The sequence below is a fragment of the Pleurodeles waltl genome, chromosome 4_2 (genome assembly GCF_031143425.1).
Source record: "Pleurodeles waltl isolate 20211129_DDA chromosome 4_2, aPleWal1.hap1.20221129, whole genome shotgun sequence".
NCBI classification, from domain to species: Eukaryota; Metazoa; Chordata; class Amphibia; order Caudata; family Salamandridae; genus Pleurodeles; species Pleurodeles waltl.
In genome coordinates, this window is record NC_090443.1 from 1,018,299,012 (window position 1) to 1,018,313,808 (window position 14,797).

The following is a 14,797-nucleotide window of genomic DNA, read 5'->3' on the forward strand; positions in this document are numbered from 1 at the left end:
GTATCTCAGTGAGTACCCTCAGTAAGAAGGTAAGTAATATACACAAGATATATGTACACAAACCCAAAACAGGTAAGTAAGAGTAAGAAAAGTAATGCAAACAGTGTAGAATTACAATAGGATGCAATAGGTGAACATAGGTCTAGGGGCAACACAAACCATATACTCCAAAAGTGGAATGTGAATCACGAATGGACCCCAGACCTATGGGAGGTTGTAGAGGGTCGCTGGGACTGTAAGAAAACAGTCAGGGTGTCCAAGATACCCCACCCCAAGACCCTGAATAGTAGGAGTAAAGTACACCTACTACCCCAAAAGGACACATTAGTCATGATAGGGGGATTCTGCAAGAACCACAAACACCAGCAAAGCACTGAAGATGGATTCCTGGACCTGAGGACCTGCAAGGCAAGGGGACCAAGTCCAAGAGTCGCGATAGTGTCCGAGGGGGCAGGAGCCCAGGAAACCCCTGATGAAGGTGCAAGGAAGCTGCCTCCGGATGGAAGAAGCTTAGGATTCTGCAACAACGAAGAGAGCTAGGAACTTCTCCTTTGGATGGTAGATGCACCACGGTGTGCTGAAGGTTGCAGAAGTGTTCCCATGCAGAAACACTGCAAACAAGTCTTGCTAGCTACAAGGGTCGCGGTAGAGGTTTTTGGGTGCTGCTGGTGACCAGGAAGGACCAGGAAGTCGCCCATTGGAGGAGGAGACAGCGGGGGTACTCAGCAACTCAGAGAGCCCCCACAGAAGTAGGCAGCACCTGCAGAAGTACCGGAGCAGGCACTTAGAAGATTTGTGAATCAGAGCTGGCTCGGAGTCACAACACAAAGGAGGGTCCCACGACGTCGGAGTCCAACTCAGAGGGTTGAGCACTGCAGGATGGAGTGCTTGGGACCCAGGCTAGGCTGTGCACGAAGGAATCCTTGGAGGAGTACACAGAAGCCGGAGCAGCTGCAAATCACGCAGTGCACAGGTTTGCAGTCTAGCGTGGGGAGGCAAGGACTTACCTCCACCAAACTTGGACTGAAGGATCACTGGACTGTGTGAGTCACTTGGATAGAGTTCCTGTGTTCCAGGAACCACGCTCGTCAGGATGAGAGGGGACCCAGAGGACCGGTGATGCAGTCTTTTGGTGCCTGTGTTAGCAGGGGGAAGATTCCGTCGACCGACAGGAGATTTCTTCTTGGCTTCCAATGCAGGGTGAAGGCAGGTGACCCCCAGAGCATGCACCACCAGGAATCAGTCGAGAAAGCCGGCAGGATTATGTGCTACAATGTTGCTGGTAGTCGTCTTGCTACTTTGTTGCGGTTTTACAGGCGTCCTGGAGCAGTCAGCGGTTGATCCTTGGCAGAGGTCGAAGAGAGAAGTGCAGAGGAACTCTGGTGAGCTCTTGCATTTGTTATCTGAAGAATACCCCAGAGGAGAGACCCTAAATAGCCAGAAAAGGAGGTTTGGCAACCAAGAGAGGAGGATTGGCTACCAAGAAAGGTAAGAGCCTATCAGAGGGGGTCTCTGACGTCACCTGCTGGCACTGGCCACTCAGAGCAGTCCAGTGTGCCCCCAACACCTCTGTTTCCAAGATGGCAGAGGTCTGGGACACACTGGAGGAGCTCTGGGCACCTCCCCTGGGAGATACTGGTCAGGGGAGTGGTCACTCCCCTTTCCTTTGTCCAGTTGTGTGCCAGAGCAGAGCTGGGGGATCCCTGAACTGGTGTAGACTGGCTTATGCAGAGATGGGCACCATCTGTGCCCATCAAAGCACTTCCAGAGGCTGGGGGAGGCTACTCCTCCCCAGCCCTTCACACCTATTTCCAAATGGAGAGGGTGTAACACCCTCTCTCAGAGGAAATCCTTTGTTCTGTGTTCCTGGGCTGGGGCTGCCCAGACCCCAGGAGGGCAGAATCCTGTCTGAGGAGTTGGCAGCAGCAGCTGCAGTGGAAACCCCAGAAAGGCAGTTTGGCAGTACCCGGGTTCTGTGCTAGAGACCCAGGGGATCATGGAATTGTCCCCCCAATACCACAATGGTATTGGGGGGACAATTCCATGATCTTAGACATGTTACATGACCATGTTCGGAGTTACCATTGTGACGCTATACATAGGTAGTGACCTATGTATAGTGCACGCGTGTAATGGTGTCCCCGCACTCACAATTCTGGGGAATTTGCCCTGAACGATGTGGGGGCACCTTGGCTAGTGCCAGGGTGCCCACACACTAAGTAACTTAGCACCCAACCTTCACCAAGTGAGGGTTAGACATATAGGTGACTTATAAGTTACTTATGTGCAGTGAAAAATGGCTGTGAAATAACGTGGACCTTATTTCACTCAGGCTGCAGTGGCAGGGCTGTGTAAGAATTGCCTGAGCTCCCTATGGGTGGCAAAGGAAATGCTGCAGCCCATAGGGATCTCCTGCAACCCCAATACCCTGGGTACCTAAGTACCATATACAAGGGAATTATATGGGTGTCAATGAGAATTGGTAAATGTAGTCACTAGCCTGCAGTGACAAATTTAGAAAGCAGAGAGAGCATAAACACTGAGGTTCTGGTTAGCAGAGCCTCAGTGAAACAGTTAGGCACCACACAGGGAACACATACAGGGCACATACTATGAGCACTGGGGTCCTGCCTAGCAGGATCCCAGTGACACAAGGGCTAAAACAACATAAATAAAGTGATCAGTGAAAAATGGGGGTAACATGCCAGGCAAGATGGTACTTTCCTACACTCAGGTTTTTCTGATCCTTCCTGTAGATAGAATAATCCACAGCGATAGCATCCCTGAGGTCAGGAACAGAATCATTCCTGGCCCAGGTCTCAGTAATAAAGAGACAGTCAAGGGCTTCCATAAGAAGCAAATCATGAGTTTCAGTATTATGTTATGGAGTATTTTGCAAAAATGGTACACATTTTCGGGTCTATGTCTGGCGTAGCCACCACTTTGTCCTCCACGTGGGTTGAGGTCATTCAGCCCGTAATCGGGTGCGCACCCCCTTATCGAGGGGCTGGCGTATTTTGCTGGCCACGTAGTCCGCGACTTTCTGGTCTGGCTGCCACTCAGAGGTTCTGGGACGGTATATGCTCCACAGGTCAAACATATCAGAGACGGTAGATTCCCCTTCATATATATCGCCAGCAGGTGGCGTCAGAGTGAGGGAAGCGGGTCTGAAAGCAGGCCTAGGTCGTACCTCGGATGTGGTGTCAGGCGAGGGTTGGAAGAGGTTAAACGTGCGGAGCACCTAGATTGGTTAAACCCACAACCCCTAATGTGCGTCGTGAGTCTGATTGAGCGCTGTGTCACCGTGCGGCTCATGTCAGCTCACGATGCGCTTCATGGGCCTCACTGACAGCATGGGTCTGCTCTGTATTGTGGCAATGCGCTCTGGCCAAAGCCTGCTGCGCGAGTTCGCACACAGTGAGCAAAAGCAATTCTAACTACAATACAGTGATAGCAATCGTAGCAAGAAACACAGCTCAGTTAGTTTTTACTAACTAGCACTCTATGAAAGGGTAGTGAGGGAACTTAACTGACGCTCAGCAGTGAAGAAAGAGGAAGGACTCCGGGAGCTGTTAATATAAATAGACTATCGGACTATACTAGGATTCATTTGAGACATGGGATGTGTAGTATTGTGTTTTTTTCTGATAACCTTTGAACCTGCTGTTGAATAAAAAATGAAGAATGAAATGCATAATCCTCGCCTCTGGTCCTGACATAGAATTACTCAAAGATTTGTTTGTGAAGTTAGTTGGGGTGGAGCATATACACTAACCAACAGTAGCAACTTCCTATTTCTAATAGTATGGACTTTTACGTTTTGAAAGATCATCACAAAATGTTTTTTCTGTAATAACAGCATTGCAATTTTATGGTGAATAGTAATATAGCAGTCTTTAATAATAATTCCAGTTTGTTATTAATAAAGCCCTAATATCCTTTCTGCTTTATGTGCAGCATGTGTGCATACATAGACTTATCTTCTCCTATTCTAATCTAGTGCTTATTCAATGTACCTGTATTTGTTCGAAAAATGCAAAAGCCTGCAACGACTTCTCGAAGTAGAGACGTATCTGTACTGGAAAGAGTACACAATTATGAAAATGAAAAACAATTTTTTCCTCACTGTCATTTACAAACTCGAATACTTTCAAGCTTAATTTGTATAAATGTGATAGTTGCTTCACATTTAATTGAAAAAGACTAAAAAACACTGTAAAATAGTCATTTGCAATTAAAAAAAGTTTAAAAGTACATCACCTCCCCGTCGGGGAATTGAACCCCGGTCTCCCGCGTGACAGGCGGGGATACTGACCACTATACTAACGAGGAGCTCTGAAATAGTGCGTGAGATATCTCTCTGTAAGCCTACCAACGTCACATCTGTGCTCATATAATTATTTTGATATCCGAGTGAAGCATCCCAACAAGGAGATCAGACCCTTGTTTGAGTATTTTACATCAAATAAAAGTGATGGAAAGTACGGCGCGCTGTGCCTTCTATTTTGGAACCGCGCAAGAGAACGTAGGCTCCTTGAGGAGAGCGCATGCGCGTTGTCACAGCCAGCTGAAAGGCGACTCACTGGGGGCACGCTCTATTGGAATTCAGCGTCCATCTTTGTGGAGAAAAAAAGCGTGTCTCTGCCGACGAGATTGACACCATGTAGATATTGCAAATGAAGTAGTTCGACGACTAGCAGCACAAACAGATTTTTGCCTATTTTTTTAGGCAACCTCGGTTAGTATTTTATGACTAATCGTGAAAAAAAAACTTATGGAAAAAATTCCAAAACACATAGTTAAACGTTTTATGTGGACTAAAAGTAAAAGTCGCCTTCGTTGTATGGCTGTAAACTGTGTATTTGATTTCGAGTGCAAAAAATAAGTATGGATGTTTCTTCCCCGATCAAATCGGTGCAAAAGCAACGATTCCAAGATGGCGGCCGCATTCGGGTATCTGTCGCGCTGTAGCCTGCTTCTGTAATCTAAGCAAGCCTTACAGACCTTAAAGCAGTTTTACCCTAACACGCCAGATGCGTAAACCATGGTTTAGCATATTTTGAACGCGTAATAGTTCCTTCGTATGCCAAAGATAATTGTACATTTGTAATGTATGTAAGAAAGGCTTATTTTGAAATTGAAAAATGTTTAAAAAAAAAAAAAGTTTGAGGCACTGCTGAGAGTCGAACTCAGGATCTCCTGTTTACTAGACAGGCGCTTTAACCAACTAAGCCACAGCGCCGCTCCGAAAGCCAGCGTCCTTCTACTCTTTTTCTCTATGGACACGTCATGCGCCTGTATGTCTATTTCATAATTAAAAAGTGAGTTTTAGGAAGGAGAAGCCTGGCTTGGACTGTAGGCTGCGGACTATCCGCTTCTGGAACCCATCCCTTAAAAATATTGCATTACTTTACATTTAAAAGTAGCCTTTCTGCACAGCTACTGAAGCAAGGGTCAGTTCCAGGGGAGATCTACGAGACCCAAAGTTTTCCTGTAAATCAATCTAATATTTAATTCTGACTTCCAATTACAGACCGCGCCCCGCAGGTTCATGCGGATAGCATGTTAATCTTAAAAGATGTAAACTGAACAAAAAATATATAACCCATAAATAATTGAAAATTTTCTTAAAAATAGAAAGGCCCAATTTATATTGTAGAGCAAGGAAAAATGTGACATTTTACATTTCGTATTTTCTGTAACTTCAGTAGCACCTAAGTAACTTATAGAACATTACAAACAGACATTACACAATTAAAAGGTTTGTTCTTGGAAAGTGTCTACGCAGAGGAACCCACAGGATCACATCTTCTGTTTTTTTCAAAATTCACAGTAATAGTAATTAACAATTTGTATGATGACATCACAGGAAATGATGGGTCAACTCAAGGCATGAAAGGTGACTCAGAGAGTGACCTTCACACATACAGGGAAGGATGGAAATGAATAATCCCACATCTGGACACACAGACCCTAGTTGCACCCATGCACACAGGCCCTGCATTAGTGTCAGCCTGCACACAGCACGCAGGCATAGTTTTATTTATTCATCCATTCACTCTTATATAGCACAAACATGGGCCTAAGCCACTGACAAAGTCAAGAAGTTACACAGTGCATGAGTTTAGTTTAGAAATAGAAATAACAGTCTGGGTGATGAACAAAGCAATCAGATAAATGTCAATAAAGAATCCTCTATAAAGGGTTTGGTAGGAAAAAAACAACGATTCTCGTGCCCCAGGCACGTCAATCAACGCTGCCAGGCCAAAGGCTGGCATCTTACAGACTGGGGAGTTAATAAAACAAGCATTGGCAAAGCCAATGGGTCGCAGCAATCTACGAGCTATAGGAGCTGCCAATGTCTGTTAGCAAGAGATAAACACGGATAAATATAGATGGAGCACTTTAAAAATAAATACACCAAAACTGGGAAGCCTACTTGTATTATTAGATTGCAAACGTGCGCCCCTAGTGACTTTTCGATCCATAATTAAATAGGGTCATCCACATCACTTCTCTTTTTCGAAAACAATTTGGAAACTTTCATTATTCTTATTTGTTACGTCTTAAAATGTATAATATTGTGCTTTTCACGCTTCCCTTATGTTTTTTGCGGTAGCCCAGGTAACACGTCATTAGCAGTGGCTCGGTGACTTCCTCGTTTGAACTGCAGCGCCACCTTGTGGTGAGCGGCTGAACTGTGTTTGATTCTGAACTCAAGAAGCAAGCCCCGTGCACGTGAATACAAAGTGCATTACAGCTTTGGAGAGGCGCGCTTGTTTTAAATTCCAATTTTTACTTTTTTAGATAGGAAAAAAATCTGGCAAATGTAATTTATAGTGGCGAAATAACAACAAATAGTCATACATTTGTACTAAAAAAAAAAAAAATTGGACGCCCGAACAGGGACTTGAACCCTGGACCCTCAGATTAAAAGTCTGATGCTCTACCGACTGAGCTATCCGGGCCCTAAGAATGCTGTGTTTCATTATTTTAACACATGTCTGAGAAGCCCATGGCTAGGGAATCGTAGAACTGATGTTTAACAACAACTTTAAAAACGACCACAATTATGTAAATACTATGTGTTAAAAATACTGCAAGATGTCAGCTAACTATTGTTCAATGATGCTTTTTTTTACCAGTTCTTTCATCTCATCAGACATGCCTTTACCTTTCTTGGGCTGTCACATACTTCTGTTTGGTTTCTTTCTCTGGTTATTTCTGATTGAAATGCATTATATAGAATAGGCCACCTCGTCTAGGGTTCCTCTGAGTAACAATGTATATTCATTCACCCCAAGCTTAGCTGAAGAATGACCCAAGGCAATGGGCACTTTCTTCGAGCCTGACTTGTTAGCCAAAGACATTTTCAAAACTGCAATCTATCCAGTAATTTCGAGATAGTTGCATGCGAAAAAGGCGCCAGGCGGACAGAAAAAGGTTAATTTAATATATATACCTTGGTAATAAACCCACTAGCTACAATTCTGCCAAGCCTGTCAATCCTATTTCAATTTTTCATAAAATATATTTGGCTGATAGAAAGGAAAACGTATTGTTTTTCCATCACCCTGAAATCCTCTATTTTGCTAGTGGAATAATACATCTCATAGAAAAGCGGCGACCAGCTGACCATACCGAGGCCACAAATGAAGTAGTCACAGGGACTCAGAACTCTGGAAAAACTGCACAAAAATGAAAACACAGACCTAGTGGACGGTGCGCTAAAAAATTCAGAATAATTGGAAAGCACGAAACTGCCACCATTTTCCTGACCTCTTGAATTTCAGTAAATTTGCACAGTTCCCAAAACACAAAATAGTGAATATTCATGAGACAAAACTATCCGCAAAATTAAAGGCCACAGAGAGCGAGGGTGAATGGCAAAAGACACCGGCCAGCCACCCAGGTACAAAAAGATGCAAACCCCCATATTTACATATATTTTAACTTGGGGTTGGTTGATGGGGGAGTAGCAGACCTGTCTTAGATTCATTTATTGTCAAATACTGAAGAAGTAGCATTTTTGAGATAAAAAAAAATATCAGTGTGGGAGGAAGTTCCCTAAATCCACGCCCCACGGGGTTATATATGCCATTCAATTTGCTTTAATTTATGGTCAGTGTGTTTTTTCCCAGCATGGTCTGCATATAGGAGCTGAACATTGTAACAGCAGCAGTCACCGTGTGTAGGCATTGGGTATTGCACAGGGAATATGCACTGCCTAATGCACTACATGCAAACTGGCAGCCATGTTGTCTGTTTGGCCGGTGCCTTCTTCATGCCCATTTCACTGTGTCCTGTCTCTCCATCCAGGCCAATGTGTGCATCTTCCTTCATTATTTAGGGACAGACATTACAGGGAAATTGGTCTTGCTCCCCAAAGGCTTTCTTGGGAAATGAGTAACAAATTATCCATTTTACAAAGTAAAGATTTAAAGGCTTAAAGTTTGAGCAACAGTGAGTGGTATTAAACGTGGTTAAAATCCTTGTTATTCTGCCCAGAACATATTCTGAAAACTTTTTCCCAACTACTGGCTCTATTGGGATGACTACAGACTTCATGGCTACCTTTAAAAATCTTGGAATTTTTTGGAACTCTAACACCCCAAAGGGATAACTTTGTCCATAATATATGGTACAGTCTACATCAATTGTGCAAGGTACTGCATTTCTTAATGGATGGATGAGCCTCACCTGGGTAGTGGTGTGAGCCCTGCTTAATTCTAAAGTTGACTCAGGAAAACAATTTTTATCCATCTCTTCTGAATTTCCAATTACTGAGGCCCCAGTGTGTCAGGAAAAAGAGGAGATCTGACCATGCACTTGGAAAAAGAGGAAAGAGAAACATTGCATGCATCCCTACAAGACTGTCTACTAAAAAACAAGAGCAACCAAGAGCTCGACGTGAACCTGGGTATAAAACTGTAGCATAATACAACTGTTCACATGGAACTCATTTAGTCATTTAATTGCAATAAAGCAGAAAGTCCCACAGAGAATCAACAGTAACAGTTTGTTTTGAGACAGTACACGTTCTGTCAGACATAAATCCTTTCTGATTTTTCAAAAAGCAACTAGTACATATAGTCAGTGAACATTAGAAAAGTCTTTATTCATACATGCAAGAATGTGCAAAAGGAATCAAACCATTCATAATTGGTGAAGAGAGGGGTAGTAATGAATGCACCCCAAGTGAAACCGACCAAAACCAGAACAAGACAAAGAGTGAGCAATAATGTGGATATATCTGGTATATTGGTAGAAGGCTGTCCACACAGCAATCAGCTCCATCAGCTGTATGTAGTAGAGTTTGTTCATTTCCCCCCGAGGCTTTGGCTGAGGAACCGGCCGAAGGCTGTGAGCAGCGGGAATTAGGTCCTATTCTTGCTTCTGACACTGCTTCCGGTTCACGTCGCGGCGCCGGGTGGTTCATGTCGCAGAGTGCAGCGGAGGAGGACAGAGCACTAACGCTGCCGAATGCTACCGCTACTGCCCCCACCGTCATTGCTGCTTTTGGGGGGCCTGAGGAGAACTTTGCCGGTGGTTCACGCCTGGAGCACGGAGCACGGAGTTTGGAGCCCGAGAGCTCGGAACTCACTGCGGTGTGCGGTGCAGTGTGCGGCTTTTGGGGTCGGAGGATTCTGTGCGCCTCGGCTGGGTTGGCATTCCGGCAGGGGCGCCCCCCCTCCCTGCACCTTTTCACCGCTGTGTTGTTCCTGTGCGGCGCGGCGCGGCACGGCACAGCGGGACCAGGCGTGACCTGGGCACCGGAGGAGCCAGAAGCCGGAGCCGGAAGGAGAAGGAGTCAGAGGGAGTCAGAAGGAGAAGGAGTCCTGCCATCCCCCTGTGGACCTCCTGTGACCTCCTGCGGCCCCTCCTGAAAAAGACGCTGAGCGGGAGCGCAGACCGGGGTGAGACCAGGACCGACCGGGAGAGACCGGGTAAGCAGCCTTCCAGGGGGGGGGAGGTCCCTGTTCATACACTGTATACCTGTTATACGGGACCCTTCCTTGCCATTGAACCCCTCTCCTGCTCCTGTTCCTACCCTCGGCATGGCCCCGGTTCCAGCTCAACCGCGCCACGTCCGCGCCACGTCGTCTCACCCTGCCTCACTCAGCCTCACCCAGCCACAGCAACAGCTCTAGCCACAGCCACCCCTAGTCGGCCCTACTTGGCCCTTGGCCTTGGCCTTGGACTTGGATCTGTCGTCGTTGTTGGTGGTCTCTTCTAAAGATTGAGCAAGGAAGGAACCCAGTAAGGAACCAAGGAGTCGAGGGGAGCGGTGAGCAGTGAACGGTGAGCAGTGAACGGTAACCGGAGGATGGTTGGGACAAGAGGAAAAACAAAGAAGGCTAAGGAGGCCAATAAGGCGCTCACTCACCTAGCGGAATTCCAAAGATCAGAGCAGGAGCTCAAGAGTTCACAAGGTCTAGGGTTAGACCAGAACCAGGATCAGGATCAGGACCAGGACCAGGACCCCAGAACCATCCAGCAATCCCAGGGGGGATCCGCAAACCTAGGTGAGGACACAGCAGAGGGTGTCCAAGTCGGGTCTCCCACCAACAAAACTGATTCCGACCCAGGAGAAGTGTCAGGTGGGACATTAGAAGCGGTGACACCGCTTTGCTTGCCAGCCCATACTGACTCTGATGATACAGGGGGTGCCCTACTGAACGCAGGAGAAACTGTAGGCAAAACTGTGGGGGGCCTTCTAAGTCCTCCGCGCAAGAGACTTAAGTATACACCGACGCACCCGGGCCCGGGTGGATCCACGGGAGGAAGGAAAACTAGACCAAAAATAAACACTATTACTAATTATTACAACCAAGTGAACTTGAACTCTGAACAGCCGCAAACGCAAAGTCCCAAAGCCAGTGGCCTCCGATCACAGCCACCGGGGGGAGTGGGTGGCTACAACATGGGGGGGGGCGAACTGGAGCTACCAGTGACCGGGCTCCAGGACACTCGCCTACTTCAGCAGCAACAGCAACCGGTTGGTTTATCGCAATTATTCTGCCCAATGAGTAATCCTCTAGGGGACAGTGAAGTGGAGTTAAATAACCCCCCAAAGTGGAGCAACTTTTCGGGAGAGCAAAGAAAAAGCAACAATTTGCCTTATCCTGACCCCCAAAGGGGACTATTGAACTCCGGGAATTTTTCACTAACATTCTCTCCACAATGTGCCCAAGCAGAATTCATAGCACTCCAAAATGTAATGGGTCCAGTAAAAGATTACTCGCCATCTAAACAGACCCATAAAACTCCAGCGCCACAGTTTCACTGCGGAAGTCAAATTGTTAAAACTAATTTAATGCTGGGCAGATCCAACAGTAGTTCCTTCAGTCTGGAGCTGTCCTCGCTCGACAACTCCGTTATTGGCAATATAGACCCTCAACTAAACAGCATAACATCAGAAGATCTAAACTTCCTGGAATGTAGTATAATAAAAGGCCACAGAGGAAAGGAAGGTAAGAATCCAGAAGGTCAGATAACCAACGAGCAAAGTGGAAATAGAGATGACCTCTCATTAGATCAACCAATTCTTAGTATCATGAAAGTTATATGTACAACACTGGGCTCAATTGCAACAACGATTATGGCCCAGTCTCAAAAATTTGACGATCAACTTGAACTGACCAAACAACTTACATCCTCAATACAGTCTATAGATTACAGGATGGCTCTAGTAGAGGGCGTAATTAGGGAAAACCTGTTGCATCAAGCAGTGGCCGATAAAATGGACAAGTTGGACGGACAAGTCTGTGGACCACTGCTGGAAAAATTATTGGAAGTCCCAAAAGTAATCAAAGACATAATCGAAGACTGCAAACATAGCCTTAAAAGCACACATGGGTGCAATCACGAGCTAGGAAAAACAGAATCTAGTTTAATTGAATGGCCAACAGACAGAGAAAATATAGAAAGGCACTCCGGCCCAGGACGAGAGAACTATCCAGATGCAAAAAATCAGACACCTAAGAGGGAGAGAACAAACGGAAGTCCTGAATTTGGAATCAAAGTCCCAAACACAGTAGAAAAAAGGCCACCGGGTAAAAGGCCTCAACGAACAGGCAGATGGAAAAACACATGGAAGAAAGCTAGAGGAAAAAAAAAAGCACCAGCAGGAAAGGTCTTAAACATGTTACAACAGATAGGCCCAATAGGTGAAATCAGGAACACAGGTGATGAGATCGCCCAACATCAGTATAAAGATAAAAGCATTAAGTCGGAGTTTTTTGAGGAACCCACTGATAAAGTTTTTAAATTTATAAATAAAAATCCCGGATTACTGTGCGACAAAAGTTGCACTCACCACTCCCATATAAACCGCATACCCACTGGCCCCAGGGGACACCAAGCATCTGGGCATGACTTAGACAAAGAAAGGTGGTCTGGAAAAGATCCTGGAACAAATCATGGCACAAATGAGGCAAACGAGGTAAAAGATCCTCCAGCCAACAAACAACCCAAATGGAGCCCAGGAACATCCAAACCTAGCATTGGTATCGATAAGCACCTCCCAGTTACAAAAACTGAACATTTAGTTCAGGTACACTACTTAAACACAGTAGAAGACCACTACGGAAAATGCCAGCAGCCTCCGAACTTCATTAGTGAGGGGGCAGAACAAGATAATAGCAAAGGCGGAAATAGAAGGGTAGAGACCCCAGAGTTTATACGAAGCGAACAAAGTATAAGAACAAACATGTGCGTGGACAATACAACAGCCACAATTCCCGCACCCCTGTTCTCAGGGCAGCCCTGGAAATTATAACCTTAGTAACCAGCCTGGGTGGATCATTGATTCGCCTGCACCATCGCGCCCAGCACTGGACCTGGAAACCAATAAAATCAAAGGAAAAAGGGACAATTGGCCTCCAAAAAAGCAACCCGACGAAGAACAAAGGAACAAAGAACTGCAACTGGGGAGGGAAAAAGGCCAGGTAAATCGAACATCTATTAGTCGGGCAGTTACCACTCAAGACAGACAAAATGAGAACACCCAATTCCAAGGAAGACTGTCGCAGGAAGGTGGCGGGCACACTGAGATCCGGTCTGAAACAACTAAAAAGCCTGAAGCCACGATCTTGTTTATGCCTGAGTACTCCTCAAGAGGAAGTCACGACATCCTGAACAGGTCTAACATCTTATTTCTTGTCAACTCCCTGCCAGCCTTACAGAATGTAACAACTAAAGATCTCCTCTCAGTAAGATTCATACCAAAAAAAGAATTAGAGAACGGGGAATTAACAGAAACAGTCTGGGCCTCACCTTGGATAGCGGAACAGATCTTAAAATGTTCAAACACGATGAAGACCTGGGGAATATCCATCGCTACTCCGCAAAAAGAACTATATCCAACAATACTTTTTGAGAAAGCTTCAAACCGAAACATGATGCGCAGGCAAGAGGCAAAAGGCAATTTTGGCTCGATACTTCAGGGAGCAATCAGCTCCAAACAACAACTCCCTGAACGAATAAACTTGAGTAATATGAGGTTTTGCCTGTTTGCTAATTCCCCTAGAAACAGTAGGGGTAATCCCCCACAGTTACAGAATTGCCAAGAGCAATCTTTTAGAAGCTCGTAGCAAAAAATGGATAGCTTGAACATAAAAAATAAAATCAGTCCCATATTAAAAATTCTAAGCTGGAACATAGCAGGTTTAAAAAACAAAATGGAAGATAAAGACTGGGTTGAATTTATTAAAAAACAAGACATCAGCTGCTTTCAAGAAACTTGGTCTACTCATGCTATTGACCTAGATGGGTTCTCCACCTTCCACTTACCTGCTATTAAGCAAAAAAAAGGAAGACCCTCGGGAGGTCTGAGTATTTGGATCATAACTTAATTACTGAGGAACTACGTAGTAACTCACACCGTACAAAGCAAGGGAATCCAGACGCTTGCAGTCAAACACGAGGAATGGTCACTCGAAATAGTAAATTTGTATTTCCCACCTATCAGCCGGGCTCAAGTTATGCCAGGGGTGCGGCTCCTTAAAGAACATATCCTAAATAAAAGAACCATGGATCGGAGGATCCCAGTACCAGGTCACACGAATAATCGCTCTCTCCAACTTTGTAAAACCTTTTTTTTGATATGTGGCGACTTCAACACTAAACCTCATTCTATCCTCTGGGATGAACAAGTAGCAGAGGAAGATTATGCTTGGAATATCCCATCGCCTCTTATCCAACGTTGTAATGACTCCAAGAAAGGAGAATTAATCTTTGAAGCATTAATAGAAGGAGGATTTCGCACATTAAATGGGAGAACAAAGTCAGATAAAATCTTTAAATCTACCTTTCGAACTGGAAAAAGGCAAAGCATAATTGACTATATGGCAATAAACATCGAAGCCTGGCACTATGTCATCGATATGGAAATAAGGGACAGAATCGAGAGTGATCACGACCCACTGCTAATGGAGATAGTCCATCCGGACACGAGCCCAGGGAAGGCGGAGTCTCCATTCAATGGAAATAGCCTAACAATAACTATGAGACCAAACAGGAAAAACATATTAAGGTCAAATGAGGATGAACCTTATATGAGTGTTCCCAGCCAAACCTGGGTGTCATTACTTAGCACGTTCTTAAACCCATTAGTTAATGACGCTATACCCCTCCTGTACAACTTTAATAATTTGCTATTGCAAACAAAAAAGGAAAAGATCAAGCATCCTCAAATCAATCCTAAAATGATGGAGGGCTGGTTCGACGAAGAGTGTTTAAAGCTAAAAAAGACCTTATCACAAGCACTGAAGAACCGGCACTTGAACGATTCCAA

At 45.1% G+C, this 14,797-nt stretch overlaps 3 non-coding genes across 3 annotated transcripts; all 3 read right to left on the minus strand.

Moving 5' to 3' along the window:
• Positions 1-4,260: 4,260 nt before the first annotated feature.
• Positions 4,261-4,332, minus strand: TRNAD-GUC (transfer RNA aspartic acid (anticodon GUC)). The gene has a single exon. It is a non-coding gene; the product is annotated as a tRNA-Asp (tRNA).
• An 836-nt stretch (positions 4,333-5,168) lies between these two features.
• TRNAT-AGU (transfer RNA threonine (anticodon AGU)) lies at positions 5,169-5,242 on the minus strand. Its single transcript has one exon. It is a non-coding gene; the product is annotated as a tRNA-Thr (tRNA).
• A 1,653-nt stretch (positions 5,243-6,895) lies between these two features.
• On the minus strand, positions 6,896-6,968 carry TRNAK-UUU (transfer RNA lysine (anticodon UUU)). Its single transcript has one exon. It is a non-coding gene; the product is annotated as a tRNA-Lys (tRNA).
• Between the last annotated feature and the right edge of the window lie 7,829 nt (positions 6,969-14,797).